Source organism: Triturus cristatus, chromosome 2_1, assembly GCF_964204655.1.
Source record: "Triturus cristatus chromosome 2_1, aTriCri1.1, whole genome shotgun sequence".
Taxonomy (NCBI): domain Eukaryota; kingdom Metazoa; phylum Chordata; class Amphibia; order Caudata; family Salamandridae; genus Triturus; species Triturus cristatus.
Genome location: NC_140581.1, coordinates 665,377,775 through 665,396,119, shown reverse-complemented (window position 1 = coordinate 665,396,119; position 18,345 = coordinate 665,377,775). Strand labels below are relative to the sequence as shown.

General features: G+C 49.4%; 1 protein-coding gene across 2 annotated transcripts in view; it reads right to left on the bottom strand.

Moving 5' to 3' along the window:
• The window catches only part of MAN2A1 (mannosidase alpha class 2A member 1), a 1,157,125-nt gene that overhangs the window by 420,444 nt on the left and 718,336 nt on the right, over positions 1 to 18,345 (bottom strand). The gene's annotated exons all lie outside the window — the stretch shown is intronic.

The following is an 18,345-nucleotide window of genomic DNA, read 5'->3' as shown; positions in this document are numbered from 1 at the left end:
CTTTGTAAATTTGTATACGTGGGCCAAAAGGCCTATAAGACAATCCTTTAGTCATCCTGGCAATTCCGCCCACCAACTGGGTCAATTTCATGTTTACCTTTGTTTTGTGGGAATCCCAGGTCATAGACTGATTGATCACTATCCCCAGATATTCGAAAGTATAAACCCTCTCTAGTCTGGAGGACCCTATGGTGGGGCTCGCGCGCATTGTGGGGGGCGGATTGAAGATCATATATATATTTTGCAGCATTGATCTCCAGACCGCGATCCGCACAAAAGGTCGCGAACCCATCCAGGACCCGTTGTAAACCCATTGGGGATTTGGAAAGCAGCAGGGTATCATCTGCAAACATAATTGCAGGGACCCTGCTGCCATCCAGCTTGGGGGCATCGATGTTGCTCAGGGCGCTAAGATGGTTTATAACCCCGTTGACAAAAAGGCAAAAGAGGGTCGGAGCAAGGACACAGCCTTGTCTAACCCCCCTGTCAACGGGGAAAGCGTCCGAGAGAGTGCCTCCTCTTCCGCATCTTACCTTGGCGAAATTTCCCTGGTGCAATCTTCTCAAAATTGAGAGAATGTCAGCAGGAACCCCCAAATCCATTAGCACCACCCATAATTTATCCCTAGGCACCAAATCGAAGGCGGCACGGAGGTCCACAAAGACCGTATAAAGACTGCCGCCCTCGATCAGCACCGTCTTCCAGTACAGGAGATTCAGGCGGAAGATTTGGTCAGTGGTAGAAATGCCTTTTCGGAACCCCGCTTGATAAGGGCTCATGATCGCAGTGTCTTCAATCCAATCCTGGAGGCGGTTTAGAATAAGTCTGCCAAAGATCTTCTGAGGTACATCTATAAGACTAATAGGTCTATAGTTGGCAGGGAGCAGAGGCGAACCTTTTTTGAAAATTGGGACAATCTCTGCCCCTAGCCAAGTACCTGGCAAGGGCATGCCTTCCAGGATAGCATTAAAGAGAATCATAAGATAAGGGGACCAAACATCTGGTTCCTGTTTAAACAGGTCGCCCGGCAGTCCATCTAGCCCTGGTGCCTTTCCTGATGCCAATCCGAGCACAGCTGCACGTACCTCCTGGATTGTAAACGGCTCACCAGTCTCAGCGGGGCACTGGAATTGCCTAGAATTTGCCCTAGCCTCTTCAGGTAGTTTATAGAGTGATTGAAAATGGTCCTGCCATGCCTTCGGTGAAATGTTAGGTTCTATGGCGGATATCAATTCATCCGAGCCTATGTTGACACAGCGCCAAAATTTGCGCGAGTCCGCACAGGCCAGGGAGTTGGTAAGTTTGGTCCATTTGTCATGTTCCCACTCATTTTTAGCATTGGAAATCAAGAGCTTATAGGCTGAACGCCTTGCCCTGATTTCCACACTACCCTTTCCTTCTCTGATTGAGGTCAAGAGATCGGTTTTTGCCTTGCGGCAAACACCATTGTACCAGAGGGGGCCAGATGTTTTTCCATTAAACCTAGTTGGTTTCTTGGTTAAGTGTACAGAAAGGATTTTGGTGAGGGCAGCGTGTAACTGACCCAATTGCAGGTGTATGTCCTCGATGGTGTCTTTCATCATAGGCACCTCAACCTTTTCGAATAAGGGCACTACCTGTACATATAGATTGGGTATCTTAGCCGGATGGGAGGCTATTAGCTCCCATTTGACTCTGCGCCTATTGCTCTCGAGGACCAGGCTCTCCTCAGTTGCCTCCCTTTGTTTCCCCCTGGCCGTGAGCCCAGGATGGTTATAAATTAATTCTAGGGCATTGTGGTCGCTATCATCCCTGATGGTGACCCAAAAATCTCTAATATGCAACCAGGAGGACAGGGGGACCAAATCATAATCCAGCCGTGATTCGCTGCCCACTCTATTAAAAGTGCATCTTGCCGGGATGTCAGAATTGAACCTTCCGTTGCAGGCCCGAAGGCCATGTTTCAAGGTTAAGGAGGTAATTTGTAGGGCCAAGGGGGACCATGTTTTTGGGGCCGGAGCCTGTGGGGGCGGTATATGCCACAGAAGATCCTCTTCCAGAGCCAAACCTTCCATAATGCCTAAAAGAGGCTCATAGTGGCAATTAAAATCTCCTCCTATAAGATAAGGGGTGCCCTCCGTGATATCATTCAAGACAAGAGCGAGCTCGTCAATGGTGGGCGACTCCTGTGTGATGTTGGTAGGCCTGGAATAGATATTAATCAGCAGGAGGCTTTGGGCATCTGGCCATTCCAGCAGTACAGCAAGAATATCTGCCGTATTCGTTGGAAGGACAGCAGCCCTGCAACCCAGGTCAGTGGCAACCCATATTGCAAGGCCGCCCGAAGGGCACCCTCTACCCCCCCAAGTTGCGTGTGTTGAGAATGTTGCGAAGCCCGTATGGGTAATTTCTTCTCTTGCCCATGTCTCTTGGAGCAGGCAAATGTCTTTACATTCAATAAATGTGCTCCAGGACGGGTTATTCAATTTGTTGGCTAAGCCCGCGACATTCCAGGATAGGATCCTAAGGGGAGGTAAATTATTTAGCGCGGGGGATGGGCTCGGGTGTGCAATCTCTCCCGAGTCCATCCTCCGAGGATGGCTTGGACCATGGTTGTTTCCATGAATGATCAACTCGGATGGTATAGAGGATGTAGAGTAAATAATCCCTAGGCCTCCCTCGTCACTAACTTGGGTATACACAGAGTGCTCCTTCTCCTTGGGAAGTACTAATTGAGTGTTAACTGCTTTATTCTTACTTAAGGTCGTGAGACCACCACCCTCCAGCGCAGACGGTCAATCTACCATGTCTAGGATACTGAATCTATTGTGAATAGGGAGATAGTCTGATCGGGGAAAGCCTACAGTCAGATACTCCTTGTCAACCCCTTGTCCCCTTCTACCACCTCTCCTATCTACTAAATCCCACCCTTCCTCATCCTGTTCGTTAATTGTGGGAGGATAGAAGAATGATAAGGGGAGGGTTTGGATAAAAGATCCCGGTGTAATGTACGGCCAGCTACATATATGTGAAACTGTGCGGGGATCCCTGAAATTGATCAGTACGCAGTCGCCCTGGATGGTTTTTTTTAGTGTTTCCGAGCCACGGAAGTCTCCTCACCATGAGGACCTCACTATTGACACCCAAGGGGAGTGGCCTATTTTTAGAGAGCCAGTGGATGACCTTGTTTTTCAAAGAATCAACTGGTTCTCTTTCAGGTGGTTCTAATTCGGGAATACCCGCTAGGATAACTGTGTATGGAGCTGCCTCAGGCGGTAGATTGACTATCCTGTGTCTGCTACCTTGGCCCTGCATCCGTACTGCAGGTGGAGTGGATATAACGTGAGGGCTACGAGTTGGTGTGCAGAGTGGAATCAAGGGCCTAGATGTTTGAGGAATGGATAATCTGGGAATGTGTGAATGTGCAATCTTTTGTGGACTGCAGCCGTCCCTAGCTGAGGGTGCTGCCATGTGATTCAGATTTGCACTAGCTGTTTTAGAAACATCCACTAGATGATCGATTCCATTTTGAAAATTAATTAAGCGTGATTCCAGGTTTGCAAGGCGATCTATTAGGGGAGTAAGCGGTTCATTCATTAAAGATTTTATATCTGAGAGAGAGAAACCATCCACAGGTGGTGTAACATTGGAGCTAAGTGGTCTGTGGCCCTGGGTTAGAGATGTGTCTGGCCCCATACAAGGCACACCCTGTTGGTTGACTTCGCCCCTCGGGTTATGCTTTGGAATTTTGGGCCTACGCCCCCCTACATTTTGAGCCCTTCTTTTTCTTTTGGGAATTGCTCCCTCCCGGTCCCCCTGCGTTAAGTGTGTAATTAAATTGGTACTATCATTGGTGATGGCCTCAATGGCAGTACCTATTTTGCGAGTAGTTTGAGCAGGGGGAAACCTGCAAGATGCAGAGGATAATATGCTAAAGTCAGCAGGAGCAGGGGTGTCACAATCTGCAATAGATAGGGTCGAACGGTTTAACTCCAATGGCACAGGGGTGCCAGGTTTCCCCCCCCCCCAGCAGAAGTAACGATTTCTGGCAATTGTACAGGGGAAGTAACATGTGTGAGAGGGCCCAATGATGATCTTCTGACCCAGTCGATTTCCAGAGAAATACGCCTCTCTAAGGTTGTTATTTCATCAATTAGTAAAGAACCGGCCTTAGCAAAGTACATGTCCAAAGTACCTGTGGGCTTTGCCTCGACCTGCGCTGTTTTGCTCCGAGTTTCTCTGGCAGACATGTTCCGTGCTGTACTCTTCAAACCGGAGCCTTACGATTTCTGTCGTACATAAGGGAATGGCCCTGTCCCTGCTTCTCCCGTCCTCGAACGGCCCACTCTTTGCCCAGTCTTCGCCCCTGGCTCCGTCCCGCTCGCGTTCCGCTGACGCGAGAGGAGCGTGCGTCTCTTAAGTACAGGGAGATGCTGGGAGGGAAGAGGCACCAGCTGCGCTCAGGATCGGCAATGCGCTAGGCAGGCTGGTCCTCGCAGTCCCGCCCGGCCGTGTCACAGTCTGTAAGCTGTAGTCTCCCCAGCAGGATTCCGGGAAGCAGTGGAAATGAAGCACCAGTGTTCCAGCCTTGATCAGGGTTTTTAAATTCTCGAGCGGCTCCCGCTAAGCGGGGGCCGCGAGTCGTTATCGCAGTGCTAGGAGTGGTGGGAGGGAAGAGGCACCAGCTGCGCTCAGGATCGGCAATGCGCTAGGCAGGCTGGTCCTCGCAGTCCCGCCCGGCCGTGTCACAGTCTGTAAGCTGTAGTCTCCCCCAGCAGGATTCCGGGAAGCAGTGGAAATGAAGCACCAGTGTTCCAGCCTTGATCAGGGTTTTTAAATTCTCGAGCGGCAACCGCGAAGCGGGGGCCGCGAGTCGTTATCGCAGTGCTAGGAGTGGTGGGAGGGAAGAGGCACCAGCTGCGCTCAGGATCGGCAATGCGCTAGGCAGGCTGGTCCTCGCAGTCCCGCCCGGCCGTGTCACAGTCTGTAAGCTGTAGTCTCCCCCAGCAGGATTCCGGGAAGCAGTGGAAATGAATCGCCAGTGTTCCAGCCTTGATCAGGGTTTTTAAATTCTCGAGCGGCTCCCACGAAGCGGGGGCCGCGAGTCGTTATCGCAGTGCTAGGAGTGGTGGGAGAGAAGAGGCACCAGCTGCGCTCAGGATCGGCAATGCGCTAGGCAGGCTGGTCCTCGCAGTCCCGCCCGGCCGTGTCACAGTCTGTAAGCTGTAGTCTCCCCAGCAGGATTCCGGGAAGCAGTGGAAATGAAGCACCAGTGTTCCAGCCTTGATCAGGGTTTTTAAATTCTCGAGCGGCTCCCGCGAAGCGGGGGCCGCGAGTCATTATCGCAGTGCTAGGAGTCGTGGGAGGGAAGAGGCACCAGCTGCGCTCAGGATCGGCAATGCGCTAGGCAGGCTGGTCCTCGCAGTCTTGCCCGGCCGTGTCACAGTCTGTAAGCTGTAGTCTCCCCCAGCAGGATTCCGGGAAGCAGTGGAAATGAAGCACCAGTGTTCCAGCCTTGATCAGGGTTTTTAAATTCTCGAGCGGCACCCGGGGGTGGGCACACCGGGACACTGCAGGAGCCGGCCCTGGTGGGTGGCGGTCCCCAGGGCCATCAATGGCTCCAGGAGGGGGGCCACGTGGCCTCCCTCCCATATTTTACAAAGCCCCAGGGGGTGGTGGCCCCGTGGCGTGTGGAGGGGATTGAGCCCCCCACACAGGGTATTTATTTATTTTAAAAAAGCCCCGGGGGTGGCGGTCCCTGGGGCTGCGGGGGGCTATGTGCCCCCCCCCCCGTAATTTCAATAAAGTCGAGCCCCAAGGGGGTGGCGTTAGAGGCCCCCATCATTAAACTTTTAAACCCCGGGGGGGGGGTGGCAGTCCCCGGGGCTGCGGCGGAGTGCCCCCGCAATGATTCATACTTTGCCCTGCTGTGTGGGGGGGGGGGATTGGGCCCCCACACACTTTATTATTAACATGCCCCTGGGATTTGGCCCACCCCGGGGGCTAATCAGCATTGAAGCGCGGGTGTCCGCGCTTCGTTTTTTTTTTTTTGTTGATCGGTAGGATTATGTCGATTTAAAAAAAAAAGCCTGGCCTAGGGGGTCAGGGTGTTTCTACCCTGCCCCCTTTTCGCGTTTTGCTCATTCCATTATTAGGTTTCTTGTGCCTCGGTTCTACCAAGGCACAAGATGGCTGCCCACACTTCCTGATTTGGAGTGTTGACAGCCAATTAGCATGCAGCTCGTGATCGGGAGGGTGCGCGCTGGGTGCGCGGATCCTCCGAGGCCATAGATATATCTATGATTTTGATTTTCTCTGGAACTACTGAACGGATTTACACCATTTAAAAAAGGCACGACTCTGAACCAAGGTCTACCTTTCTACCAAATTTGGTGTAATTCCGTTCAGCAGTTCGGGCTGCTGCTGTGATTAACTGTTCCTATGGAAAATTGCATGGGGAAAACATGTTTTGGAACCCCCCTTTTTTCTCGGCACCCGCTTGACGAATCACTCCAAGACTTTCAGAATAGGAGCGGACCGGAGCGCCCCACCAGTTTTGAAAATTTCGCGACGATTCGTCAACCGGCGCCAAAGTTATTCCAAATAGAATGTTTCCTATGGATAATAGGTCCTAACTATAACTACCTACTCTATATATTAGAAGGACCTGCATAACAGTGAACAAGACATTGGCGGTCAAAACAGGTTGGTGACAGTAAAATAAAGCATTGACATCCAAAGTTCCAGAGACGCGGTGCACCAAACCAAGGCGGGTCAGCGTGACGATCCCAGAGTTTTCATAAATATAGCTTCCAGTCCTGATACTGCAACACAAACAGGCACTGACATTGTGGAATTTCAACACCACATTTATTTTCCAAAGAGACCCTGGCGCGTTTCGACAGTCAAGCTGCCTTGCTCACATAATGGGAGCCAATCTTGCAGGCTTACATATGCTTTTCCACACAGAGTTAGTGATATTCTTATACCCTATTGTTTTTGCATGTGACACATCATTAACATTATTAGCAGACACCTCCATCACCTCTACTGAATGCCGCACAAGTGCAGATTTTTTATCACCAATATTTGTGTTTATGTACGACTAAATTTAAGTCCAATTCATATATTCTTTATTTCACTTTACAACTTTTATGTTTATCACGCAACAAGTGGACTCTTCTATGTCCATGCAGCTACTGTGTTGCCATGACAATCTGTCTGTGTGGCAAAGCATATGTAAGCCTGCAAGATTGGCGCACCATTATGTGAGCAAGGCGGCTTGGCCGTCGAAACGTGTCAGGGTTTCTATCGAATGAGAGTGCAAGTGGCCATGACTATGTAGTCTATTGGAATAACATAATAGGCTTTAATACAATGGTGACACAGATTAACTGATAACGTTTTTGAAAACTGATGATTTGAAAAATTAGTGAAATTTTGACTAATCTGTATTCGTTTTGACTATTATTATATGATGACAAAATGAAATTGGCAATGTAAATATTGTATTGCAATGTGTTTTTAACAGCATACCAGTATATTTTAACTTGGCTAAAATGGCTGCCTTAGTTACACGAGTCTGTGTGACATATTGGGAAGTCCCATGTCTATTTTGATCAATTGTCCTATGAACGAATGAGGTAGCCTGTTATTTAAGGGTTAACAATGATGTAAACAAACTAACACTGACGAAGGCCAGGGTGCCGGAACGCGTGTGTTAGTATTTTGCCTTGGAAACGCAATTAATATGAAATTCTTTTGATCGAGCTGGAGTGCGCAGCGTGTTTTCTCTGATGGGGACGTAGTGAATTGGAATATTATCTGTGATACCGTCCACGCAAACTGTGCACCGGCACTGTGGAGAACGAGGGAACTGGACGGTTCCGTGTGTGTGTGTGTGTGTATATAATATATATATATATATATATATAAATATCATATTGAGAAGTGCTTGGGTCCCTGCACGTGGGAGGGAATATTTAGTACTTATGCCTGTTGAGAAGGACACCTGGAAGAGAACGTTAGAAATTCACAGAAAAAAAACAAAGGTTAAAGTGACATCATAGTTAGGTAAATGTCTGAATGACAACATTAACGTTTTGAACCAAAACAAGTGCTGAAATTCACCAGTTACTGTTAACAGAGCTAACTATTTGCACCCTCGCCATTAACTGCTTATTACCTCACATATTACATCACTCATCACATGTTCTATGGCATCTCAAATTACATCATTGATGACATCACTTATGGCATCATCCAATGAGTTTGTTTTATAGTTTACATAGGGTGGGTAACAACCATATTACTTCTCTCCCTAATTTTGAACAGCCTGTGTCCAGCCAATGGCTGTGGTTTTGAGTTCAAACCGTTAATGTTGTCAGTGAGATAATCTCCTAACTATACACCGCTTTAAGCTTTGATCTTTTCAACAACAATATAGACGTGTGTGTATGTGATCAAGTCCCCCAGGAGGGATGAAACGCGTAATGGCTGCCGTTCTGTCTGTGAGATTCAACGAATATTGAACAAGAATCCTGTGGTCTGTGCTCTCTTTACTCGGCTTGGTTGGGTAATATCAGCAGAGCTATACAAGTTTTGTCACCATAGAACTTGCTGGATTGGAATCATCTGAAAAGTTCTCCAGGAGATCATTATGAGCTTTACCAGTGTAGCATGAAAATATGATGCTTGTGAAACCTTCACCCCAGAATTGTGCTATAGAACTGAGATGGTGGAAAGAGAGGAAGACAACAGCTGCACCTTTTGCCATTACTGTCTGAAAGATAGCTGTCTTTAAGGCTTCATATGTAAATGTCCACAACAAAGCTGCGAGTCACTGTGGTAATGCTCAGAAAACCTCATATGTCAGAATGCCATTAAAGTATCTCAAGCACGACATCCAGTTGTCACTGGAGTCTTATTTAGACAATGATTACTTTGACTTTTCACAATTGTTCAATCCACATGGCACTCGTTTTAGAATCACTAGTTTTACAATAAAAATAAAAAAGAGAAGGCTGATACAATTTAAACTTATTTCCATGAAGAACAAGTTACTTACCTTCGGTAACGCTTTTTCTGGTGGATACAGTATCTGCCTGTGGATTCCTCACCTTGTGAATATCCCCTGCGCCAGCATTCCACGGAACTTTTCTTCCCCAGCATTCCACGTTGACGTGGGCGACGTCATAATACACCGGCTCCGCTCGCGACTCCGATCGACGTCACCGGAGCCATAAGAAGCCCACGTCGGCGTGATGACGTCAGTTCCACCCATTTTTTCCCCCGTGCCTTCGAGGCGAACAGGTGGACTAACGACAGACTCAAAGTATACACAGTATACAATACACCAACACATATGCATAGCATACAAAGGAAAAGAATGCCAAATAAACAAGCATTTCCTACAATTGCACAACAAAGCATAAAAGCATATCAACAAGACCTATTTCATGGTATACAAAGGTGGACAACGGGGAGGCGGGTGGGTCAGTGAGGAATCCACAGGCAGATACTGTATCCACCAGAAAAAGCGTTACCGAAGGTAAGTAACTTGTTCTTCTGATGGATACATCTGCCAGTGGATTCCTCACCTTGTGAATAGATTCCCACAGCAGTCCCCACTCCCGGAGGAGGGTGTCCACCTTCCTATACCAGAAAGTCCTGTAACACAGAGCGCGCGAAGAGGCCCTCCCTCCTCATCTCAGAGTCCAAGCAATAATGCTTTGCGAAAGTATGGAGGGAGGCCCAAGTCGCGGCTTTACAAATATCTGCCACAGGAACACCCTGGGCCAAAGCAGATGTAGAGGCTTTAGCTCTAGTTGAATGCGCTCTAATACCATCAGGAGGAGTCTTACCAGCCAGGGCGTAGCAGATCTTGATGGTCAGAATTATCCATCTTGACAGCGTGCGCTTGTGCACCGCCTTCCCCTTAGAACGACCAATGTAGCCAATAAAGAGCTGGTCATCAAGGCGAAAGTCCTTGGTTCTATCCAGATAAAAACTAACAGCCCTCTTCGGGTCCAAACGATGGGAGTCTTTCCTCCTCTTTGGAAGGGTGAGGAGGAGGGTAGAAAACAGGGAGAGTAATGGACTGCCCCAAATGAAACGGAGTGACTACCTTTGGCAGGAAAGCAGCCCTGGTCCTGAGAACCATCCTTTCAGCATGCAAAGTAAGGAAAGGAGGTTTGGAACTAAGAGCTTGAAGCTCACTTACCCTCCTTGCCGAGGTTATGGCCACAAGAAAAACCACCTTAAACGATAACAGCCTCAAAGGACAAGTATGAAGAGGCTCAAAAGGGGACCCCATTAGAAAGGTTAAAACAAGATTAAGGTCTCACTGAGGCATTACAAATGGAGTGGGAGGAAACATGTTTGTAAGGCCCTTGATGAACCTCAGAACAACCGGGGACTTGAAAAGTGAAGGTTGATCTGGAAGGCACAGAAAAGCCGATAAGGCCGAAAGATAGCCATTGACCGTGGCCACAGCACAGCCCTGCTGAGCCAAGGAAAGAGCAAACTGGAGAACATCAGAAAGATGGGCTTTTAAAGGGTCAATGGATCTCTCTCCACACCATTTTACAAACTTAGACCACCGGTATGAGTAAATGGACTTGGTGGAGTGTCGCCTGGCCGATAAAATAACATCCACCACATCTGGCGGGAAAGAGAAGGAACTCAAGTTGCCCCGTTCAATCTCCAGGCATGAAGGTGTAAGCTCTGGAGGTGGGGGTGTAGAACCTGCCCCTCCGACTGCGAGAGGAGGTCTGCCCTCAGAGGGAGACGGAGCGGAGGGCACGAGGAGAGGTGGAGAAGATCCGTACACCACACCCTTCTAGGCCAATCCGGGGCGACCAATATGACTTGGGCCCGGTCTTGGCGAATCTTCCTCAGAACCCGAGGAATCAAGGGTATGGGAGGAAACGCGTAAAGGAGTCGTGAGCCCCAACTCAACTGAAACGCGTCCCCCAACGCCCCCTGCATCGGATACTGGAGACTGCAGAATGACGGGCAGTGCGCGTTCTCGAAAGTAGCAAACAGATCCACCCGAGGAGTCCCCCACGTCCGAAAGACGTAACGAACTACCTCCGGATGGAGCCTCCACTCATGGTCGGTGGAGAACTGCCGACTGAGACTGTCCGCACGCACGTTCAGCACCCCAGCCAGATGATTTGCCATCAGACAAATCTGATGGTCCTGAACCCAGGACCATAGACGTAAGGCCTCTCTGCATAGACAAAGAGACCCCACTCCTCCCTGCTTGTTGACATACCACATCGCGGTAGTGTTGTCAGTCAGGACTTGAACAGACTGACCGCGAAGGGAAGGGAGGAAGGCCTTGAGTGCCAAACGAATCGCCCGCAATTCCAGAAGGTTGATGTGAAGCAACCTTTCCTCTGGAGACCACAGACCCTTGATCTCCAGGTCCCCCAGATGCGCACCCCAACCTAAGGTGGATGCATCCGTTATCACTGTGGCCACTGATGGAGATAGATGGAAGGGCTTTCCCTGCGACAGATTGCCCTCTACACTCCACCAAGACAGATCCGCTGCAGCTTCTCTGGAGATCCTGACTGACTCCCTGAGATCCCCGTTGTGCTGATACCACTGCTTGCGGAGGCACCACTGGAGCGCCCTCATGTGCCAGCGTGCATGGTTGACCAACAGAATGCAGGAAGCGAACAGACCGAGCAGACGAAGGACCTTCAGAACTGGAACAACCGCTCCACTGTGGAATAAAGGGACCATCTCCTGAATGTCGAGAATCCTCTGAGGAGGAGGGAATGCTCGACACACAGTAGTGTCCAGTACTGCCCCTATAAACAGGTTGCGTTGAGAGGGCACCAGGTGAGATTTGGGCACATTGATTGAAAAACCCGTCGAACAACAGCTGAGTTGTCACCTGCAGATGACGCTGCACCATCTCTGGGGACTCTGCCTTCAGAAGCCAGTCGTCCAGGTAGGGAAAAACCGGAATCCCCGACCTCCTGAGATGAGCAGCCACCACTGCCATCACCTTTGTGAAGACTCGAGGTGCGGTAGTAAGACCAAACGGGAGGACCGCAAACTGGTAATGTTGCGACCCAACCGTAAAACGGAGATACTTCCTGTGCGACTTCAGGATTGGGACATGGAAGTACGCGTCCTGCAAGTCGAGCGACACCATCCAGTCTCCTTGCTGCAACACTTGAAGAACCTGCGCAAGGGTCAGCATCTTGAATTTCTCCTGTCTCAGGTAAAAGTTCAAGATTCTGAGGTCCAGTATAGGACGCAATCTGCTGTCCTTTTTGGGAATCAGGAAATAACGGGAGTAGCATCCCTGACCCCTTTCCTGCTCTGGAACCACCTCTATCGCACCCTTTTGAAGCAAGGCTAGAACTTCTTTCTGCAGGAGAAGCAGATGGTCTTCCGAGCAATAACCTTGGCAAGGAGGGTAAGGGGGAGGAAACTCCCGAAAGGAAAGGGCGTACCCAGTCTCCACGAGGTTCAAAACCCAAAGGTCTGTTGTAACCGATTTCCAACCCCGTAGAAAGTAGGACACCCGACCCCCCACAGGCCTTACATGATCCAGGATGGGGGATCTAGGGCTGCTTCCCTGAGGCCTCATTGGGAGCAGAGGAGGAGGAAGAAGAGGGGTTGCGTCCAGAACCTCTCCGACCCCTTTGCCTCCCTCTATAGGACTTATAGAGGGGATTCTGCTGCTGCTGCTGGGGCTGCCAGTAAGAGCGAAAAGACGATCGCCCAAAGCCCCTAAATTTTCGAAAGGTCGAACCCTTTGCCGGTACTTGCAGGCCCAAGGATTTTGCAGTCAATCGGCTGTCCTTAAAACGCTGAAGGGCAGAGTCCGCTTTCTCCCCAAACAGCTTCTGACCATCAAATGGAAGATCGACCAGCGTAGCTTGAACATCCGCTGAGAAACCCGAGTTACGGAGCCAAGCCTGCCTTCTCACAGCAACAGAAGACCCCATGATCCTTGCCACGGAGTCCGCAGTATCCAACCCTGACTGGATAACTTGCCTGGCAGCCGCCTGAGTGTCCGCCACAACCTCCATGAAGGATGACTTATCCCCTTCAGGCAACTTAGGAGCCAAGGACTTAATGGAATCCATTAGAGCGTGCACGTAACGCCCCAGCAGGCATGTAGCATTAGTCGATTTTAACGCCATGCTTCCTGTCGAAAAGGTCTTTTTGGCTGCCTGATCAGCCTTTTTAGACTCCCTGTCAGCTGGAGACTGAGGAAAGGCACCGGAAGCATGCTTGGAGCATGAAGCCTGCACAACCAAACTGTCCGGGGACGGATGAGTGGATAAAAAGTCAGGATCCCCTGGTGCAACCTTGTACCTTCTTGCCACCTGTCTACACACTGCAGGAGAAGAAAGGGGCTTCTTCCATACCTCTAATACCGGCTCCAATATGGCCTCATTGAAAGGCAACAAGGGCTCCGATGTCGAAGTCGGAGAATGTAACACTTCTGTAAGCAGGTTGGATTTGTACTCTACAGAAGGCAGCTGTAAATCCAGAAGCTCCGCTGCTTTCTTTATCACTACGTGATAGGGAGCCAACTCATGAGGTGGAGAAGACCTGGCAGATGTATGTTCCCACTCTGGGGTCGTATCCAGCCCACTGGCTTCCTCAATGCCCTCGAATTCGTCCGAAGAAGAATCAACCTCACCTTCTTCCACCTCTCGATATCTTCTTTCCTCCAACACCCTCTGGGCTTCCCTCCTCGACCGGATTCGGGGAACCGACGTCGGCGACGTCGTACGCGGTGTTGGAGGAACCAGAGGAACCGGCGTCGACTGCGCCAGACACGGCGCAGATGGAGTCAGCCTCGACGTCGATGGAGTCGGCTTCGACGTCGATGGAGCCAGTCTCGGCGTCGAAGGAGGCTCCGAAGCCTGCCGAACCTTCCGAGGTCGAATCGGATCCCCAGACGGCGCCGGAAACTGCCAAGAAGGTGCCATCGGCATAAAGGGCATAAAGGGGGCCTGAGCATACTGCTGTGGCACCCCCATTGTAAAGGCCATCGGACCCACAGGACCAGCTGGTGCTCCGGATGGGTAGGCCGCCCTATTAAAAATGCCATACATAGCATTTAAGAAATTAGCCGAATCCGTACCTGGGGCCGGGAACTGAGGCAAAGGAACCTCTTGTGGGGCCTCCGGCACCGGCTCCGCAATATCCTCCACCGGAGCCTCAGAATCTTCAGGTACTGGAACCGACTCTTCCTGCTCCTCATGCATAGAAGCATCCGACTCCACACGAACCGGAGTCGACGTCTTAGACGGAGCCGAAGACCTCGTCAGAGACTGATTCGGAGTCTGCTTCCTCGAAGGAGAACCTTCCGGAGACCTTGAAGGTGAAGGAGAAGGAGACAAACCTTTGCTCCGACGTCGATGAGACGAAGCCGACCTCGACCTCGACTTCGATTTCTTGGACTTCGAGGATCGACGTCTAGAATGTTTACTTTTTTTATGGTGTTTCTTCGACCTCGAAGTCGATGACTCTCTCTTCGATCTCTCCTTCTTCCTCCCTCTTTTTTCCTCACCAATCTTCTTCATGAAGAGCTTGGTCTTCCTTTCCTTGAGTGCCTTCGGGTTCATGCTTTTACAGCATCCGCACTCCTCCATATCATGTTCCGAGGAGAGGCACCATAAACAATTCTGGTGAGGATCCGTTATCGACATCAGGCCTCCACACTCCCTACAGGGCTTAAAGCCCGACTTCCTAGTCGAATAAACAGAGATACACGACCAAACTACAAAGTAGCACTGGAGAAAAACCGTTGCACGTCGAAGGCGCGGAAAAAAGGGAACTGACGTCATCACGCCGGCGTGGGCTTCTTATGGCTCCGGTGACGTCGATCGGAGTCGCGAGCGGAGCCGGTGTATTATGACGTCGCCCACGTCGACGTGGAATGCTGGGGAAGAAAAGTTCCGTGGAATGCTGGCGCAGGGGATATTCACAAGGTGAGGAATCCACTGGCAGATGTATCCATCAGAATGCTGGATACTGCCATGTAGTACATATCGGAGTTCTGACACATAGTGCAAAATAATATGGAAATGAAAGAGCCAGCCACTGAGGGGGCACCATTTATTTACTAGGGTGTGGTACTATCCAGTTAGGGTTGCAGAGTGGGAACTAAGCTGCCCTCTCTTAACTGTTATGGGAGCATGTACAATTACAATGGGCCCAGCTTACTACTGAGAATTGTTTCAAAAACAAGGAAGCTGCAGAGGGCACAATATTGATCATAACAAACACCTCTTCAATCCTAGACTCTGATGAGCATAAAGTGCCCTGAAATGGTTGATTATTTTTTATCAATGAGTCTCTGAAAAGAATTTTGGATAGGTCTTTGGCATACCTAGTAAGTCAGAGAGGTGACAATTCCACTGGCTATTTCTTAGCACAATGAAGCAGCCTCACATTGAAAGATATCGATATGCTCTGAACATTTTAGCAATCTTTCGGGACTGATGACTTTTTCTCTGAAAGATGCTATCTAGTGAGCTTGTCTCGTCAAAGGACTGCTGCCTGACTTCTTCACACCTTTCTCCATGGTAGTGGTGAACGAATGACTTACCTTTGATGATTTTCTTTCTGGTGGATACTCTACCTAACCAGTTACTCCCAGATATCAGACAGGATCTGGAAGACTTTTCAGCATATTCCCTGTGGACCAGTAGGTGAAGTTGTGTGGCTCAACATCGACTGCACTGCTCCCCTAGAAGTAATGGATGGAGGCAATATAGGCGCCAATCAACCAAACTGATTTCTGGACACTATCCGTGGCCACAGACACAGAACAAAATAAAAACAATTGTTCATGACAGCATGCAGACCTCTAATTTGTCAGGCAGGAGGGCCATGAGGAATTTGCAGTTAGAGTAACCACACAAATGGGCGTTTCTGAAGGATGGATGCTACTAGCCACAGAATCCTCAAACCAAAAACATACCTCCCCACTTGGTGGGTCTGTGGAATGAGTCAGACCAAAATGTTGTGCAGGACCAAACAGCTAAAATGGCTGTTCAATTTGACTTGGCTGTCAAGGTAGTAGTGTCTTGTAAATGTGTGTACTGATGCCCATGTTGTAGCCTTCTAAATATCTAGGACAGGCACCTTATGTGCCAATGCGGTGGTAATGGTCTTGGCCCTATTAGAGTGGGCCCTCAAAATTTTGAGAGGCTGCTGCTTGGCCATTACGTAGCAGATCTTAATGTAGTGGACTGTCTACCTTGATAAAGTGCTTTTCTGCAGTTTTGCCATTTTTTGCCCTCAAGATCCCTACAAGGAGCCGATCATCCATCTTTTGTACAATCGATATAAAAGCGGAGTGCTCTTTTATGGTCCAGATGCAGAAGCTTCTCCTCGTCATTTGAGGGATAAGGAGGGGCAAAGAACATTAGACAAGTGGTTGACTAGCTTAAATGAAAGTGAGGCAGCAGAAAGGCCATTTTAGTTCCCAGGACCAGTGTGTCCAGAAAGAAGGTAGTGTAGGGCGGCTGGACTGATAAAGTATGTAGCTTGCTCACACGACATGCTGAGGTTATCATTATGAGAAAGACCATCTTCAGGGTGAGGAGATAGAGAACAGCTGTGCCTTGGCTCAAAAGGGGTACACATATGAAAAGTAAGTGCCAAATTGAGGTCCCCCTGTGGCATCACATAGGATTTTGGATGTAACATGTGAATGAAATGTTTGTAAACTGCATCACAACAGGTGTGAGGATCAAGGAGGGTTGGTCTGGTGAACACAAAAAGGAAGAAAGAGTAGACAACAAACCTTTAACTCTAACCACAGCAAGTCCTTGCTGGGCAAAAGACAAAATGAATAGCTAGATAGCAGACAGGTTAAACTACAATGGTTCCGGATGGCGGATGCCACACCATGCCATAAATTTGTCCCAGTATACACAGACTTTGTAGAAATACGCAGGCTGCAAAAATGGCATCCACAACTTCCGGAGGGAGGCCAAATGTAGTCAAATTCTGTTGCTCAATCTCCATGCGTGGAGGTGTAGACTGACGGCCCGTGTGTCAGATCCAACCCTGCTGCGGCGTCAAAAGATCCTCCTGGGAAGGAAGCTTCATTGGAGGACAGGTCCTCATGCCCAGTAGTTCTGGATATCACACTCTCCTTGCCCAATCTGGAGCTACTAGGATGACATGGGCCCACTAGTTCCTGATCTTCTTCAGAACTCTGGGCAAGACAGACAGTGGTGAGAAGGCATACAGCAATCTTGTGATTGACTCTAGGCGATATGTGTCTCGGAGAACGCTTTGTTAGATATTTCAGTGCTGATATTGCATGTCCTCTGCAGTTGGTAAAGAGATTAGGCTAGGTTGCTGGAATACACTCTGTGCTACCTCCAGATGTAACTGCCATTTGTGATGTACTAGACGCCATCAGGTAGGTGCTGAGACACAGGTCCCCCTAGAATACAGCCAAGGACCCTAACTCTTCCTTCTAGCTGCAATACCACATGGCAATGGTGTTGTCCAATATGGACCTAAACCAGCCTCCCCATGATGGATAGCAGGAAGGCTTTCACCACCAACAACAGTAACAACTTGTCCCTTTTTCTGAGGGGACACCCTCTTGATAGCCCTCTTTGATAATAGGGCTCACACCTCTTTTTGCAAGATTGACAGATGCGCCTCTGAGAGCTGTTCTGATGAGGGCAGAAGTTGCAGGAGTCATAAAGAAATGTCATGACCTAGGCCTACTGGAAATCTGGAGGACCCATCTGTCAGACGTGAGGGGGCATCCACGCTGGGGGAAAATGTCAGATCCTGCCTCCTAGAGTGGTTGTGTGGCATTAAGGGCAAACTAAAGCAGTTTGGACGCTGATGCCAGAGGGGAGGGTGACTGGGATGATCAGTGGTTGTGGTGACCTGCATGTTTTTTGCCTGATGCCAGAGCCTGGCCACGAAAGGGCTGATGTTACTGCAGCACACAACCTCAGAGTCGAGGCAGATTAGGCTTGGGTTCACCAAAGGATCCATGTCCAGCAACAGAGACTGGCGTCAATGAGGAAGAGGCTGGTGAAAGTCTTGAAGTCAGAATAAAAGTTGCCACCACGTCAGTACGGAATCGGAGATAGGCTCCAGGGACTCAGATGGAACAGAGAACTAATCCAACGGATCCGTGGTGTCCAAAAGCATACAAAATGGAAATGGAAGACTACTAAAAATTAAAAATATGTAGCATAGCCTCCCTAAAGGCCTCAGCTTACTGCCTCGTCGAAGGCCCAGTGAAATTGAGGTGCACTGGAATCTACTGTGGAATCAGCTCCTCAATTGGGGATCGAGAGTGAGATCAAGTAGCACTTGACACCCTCCAAAATTCTC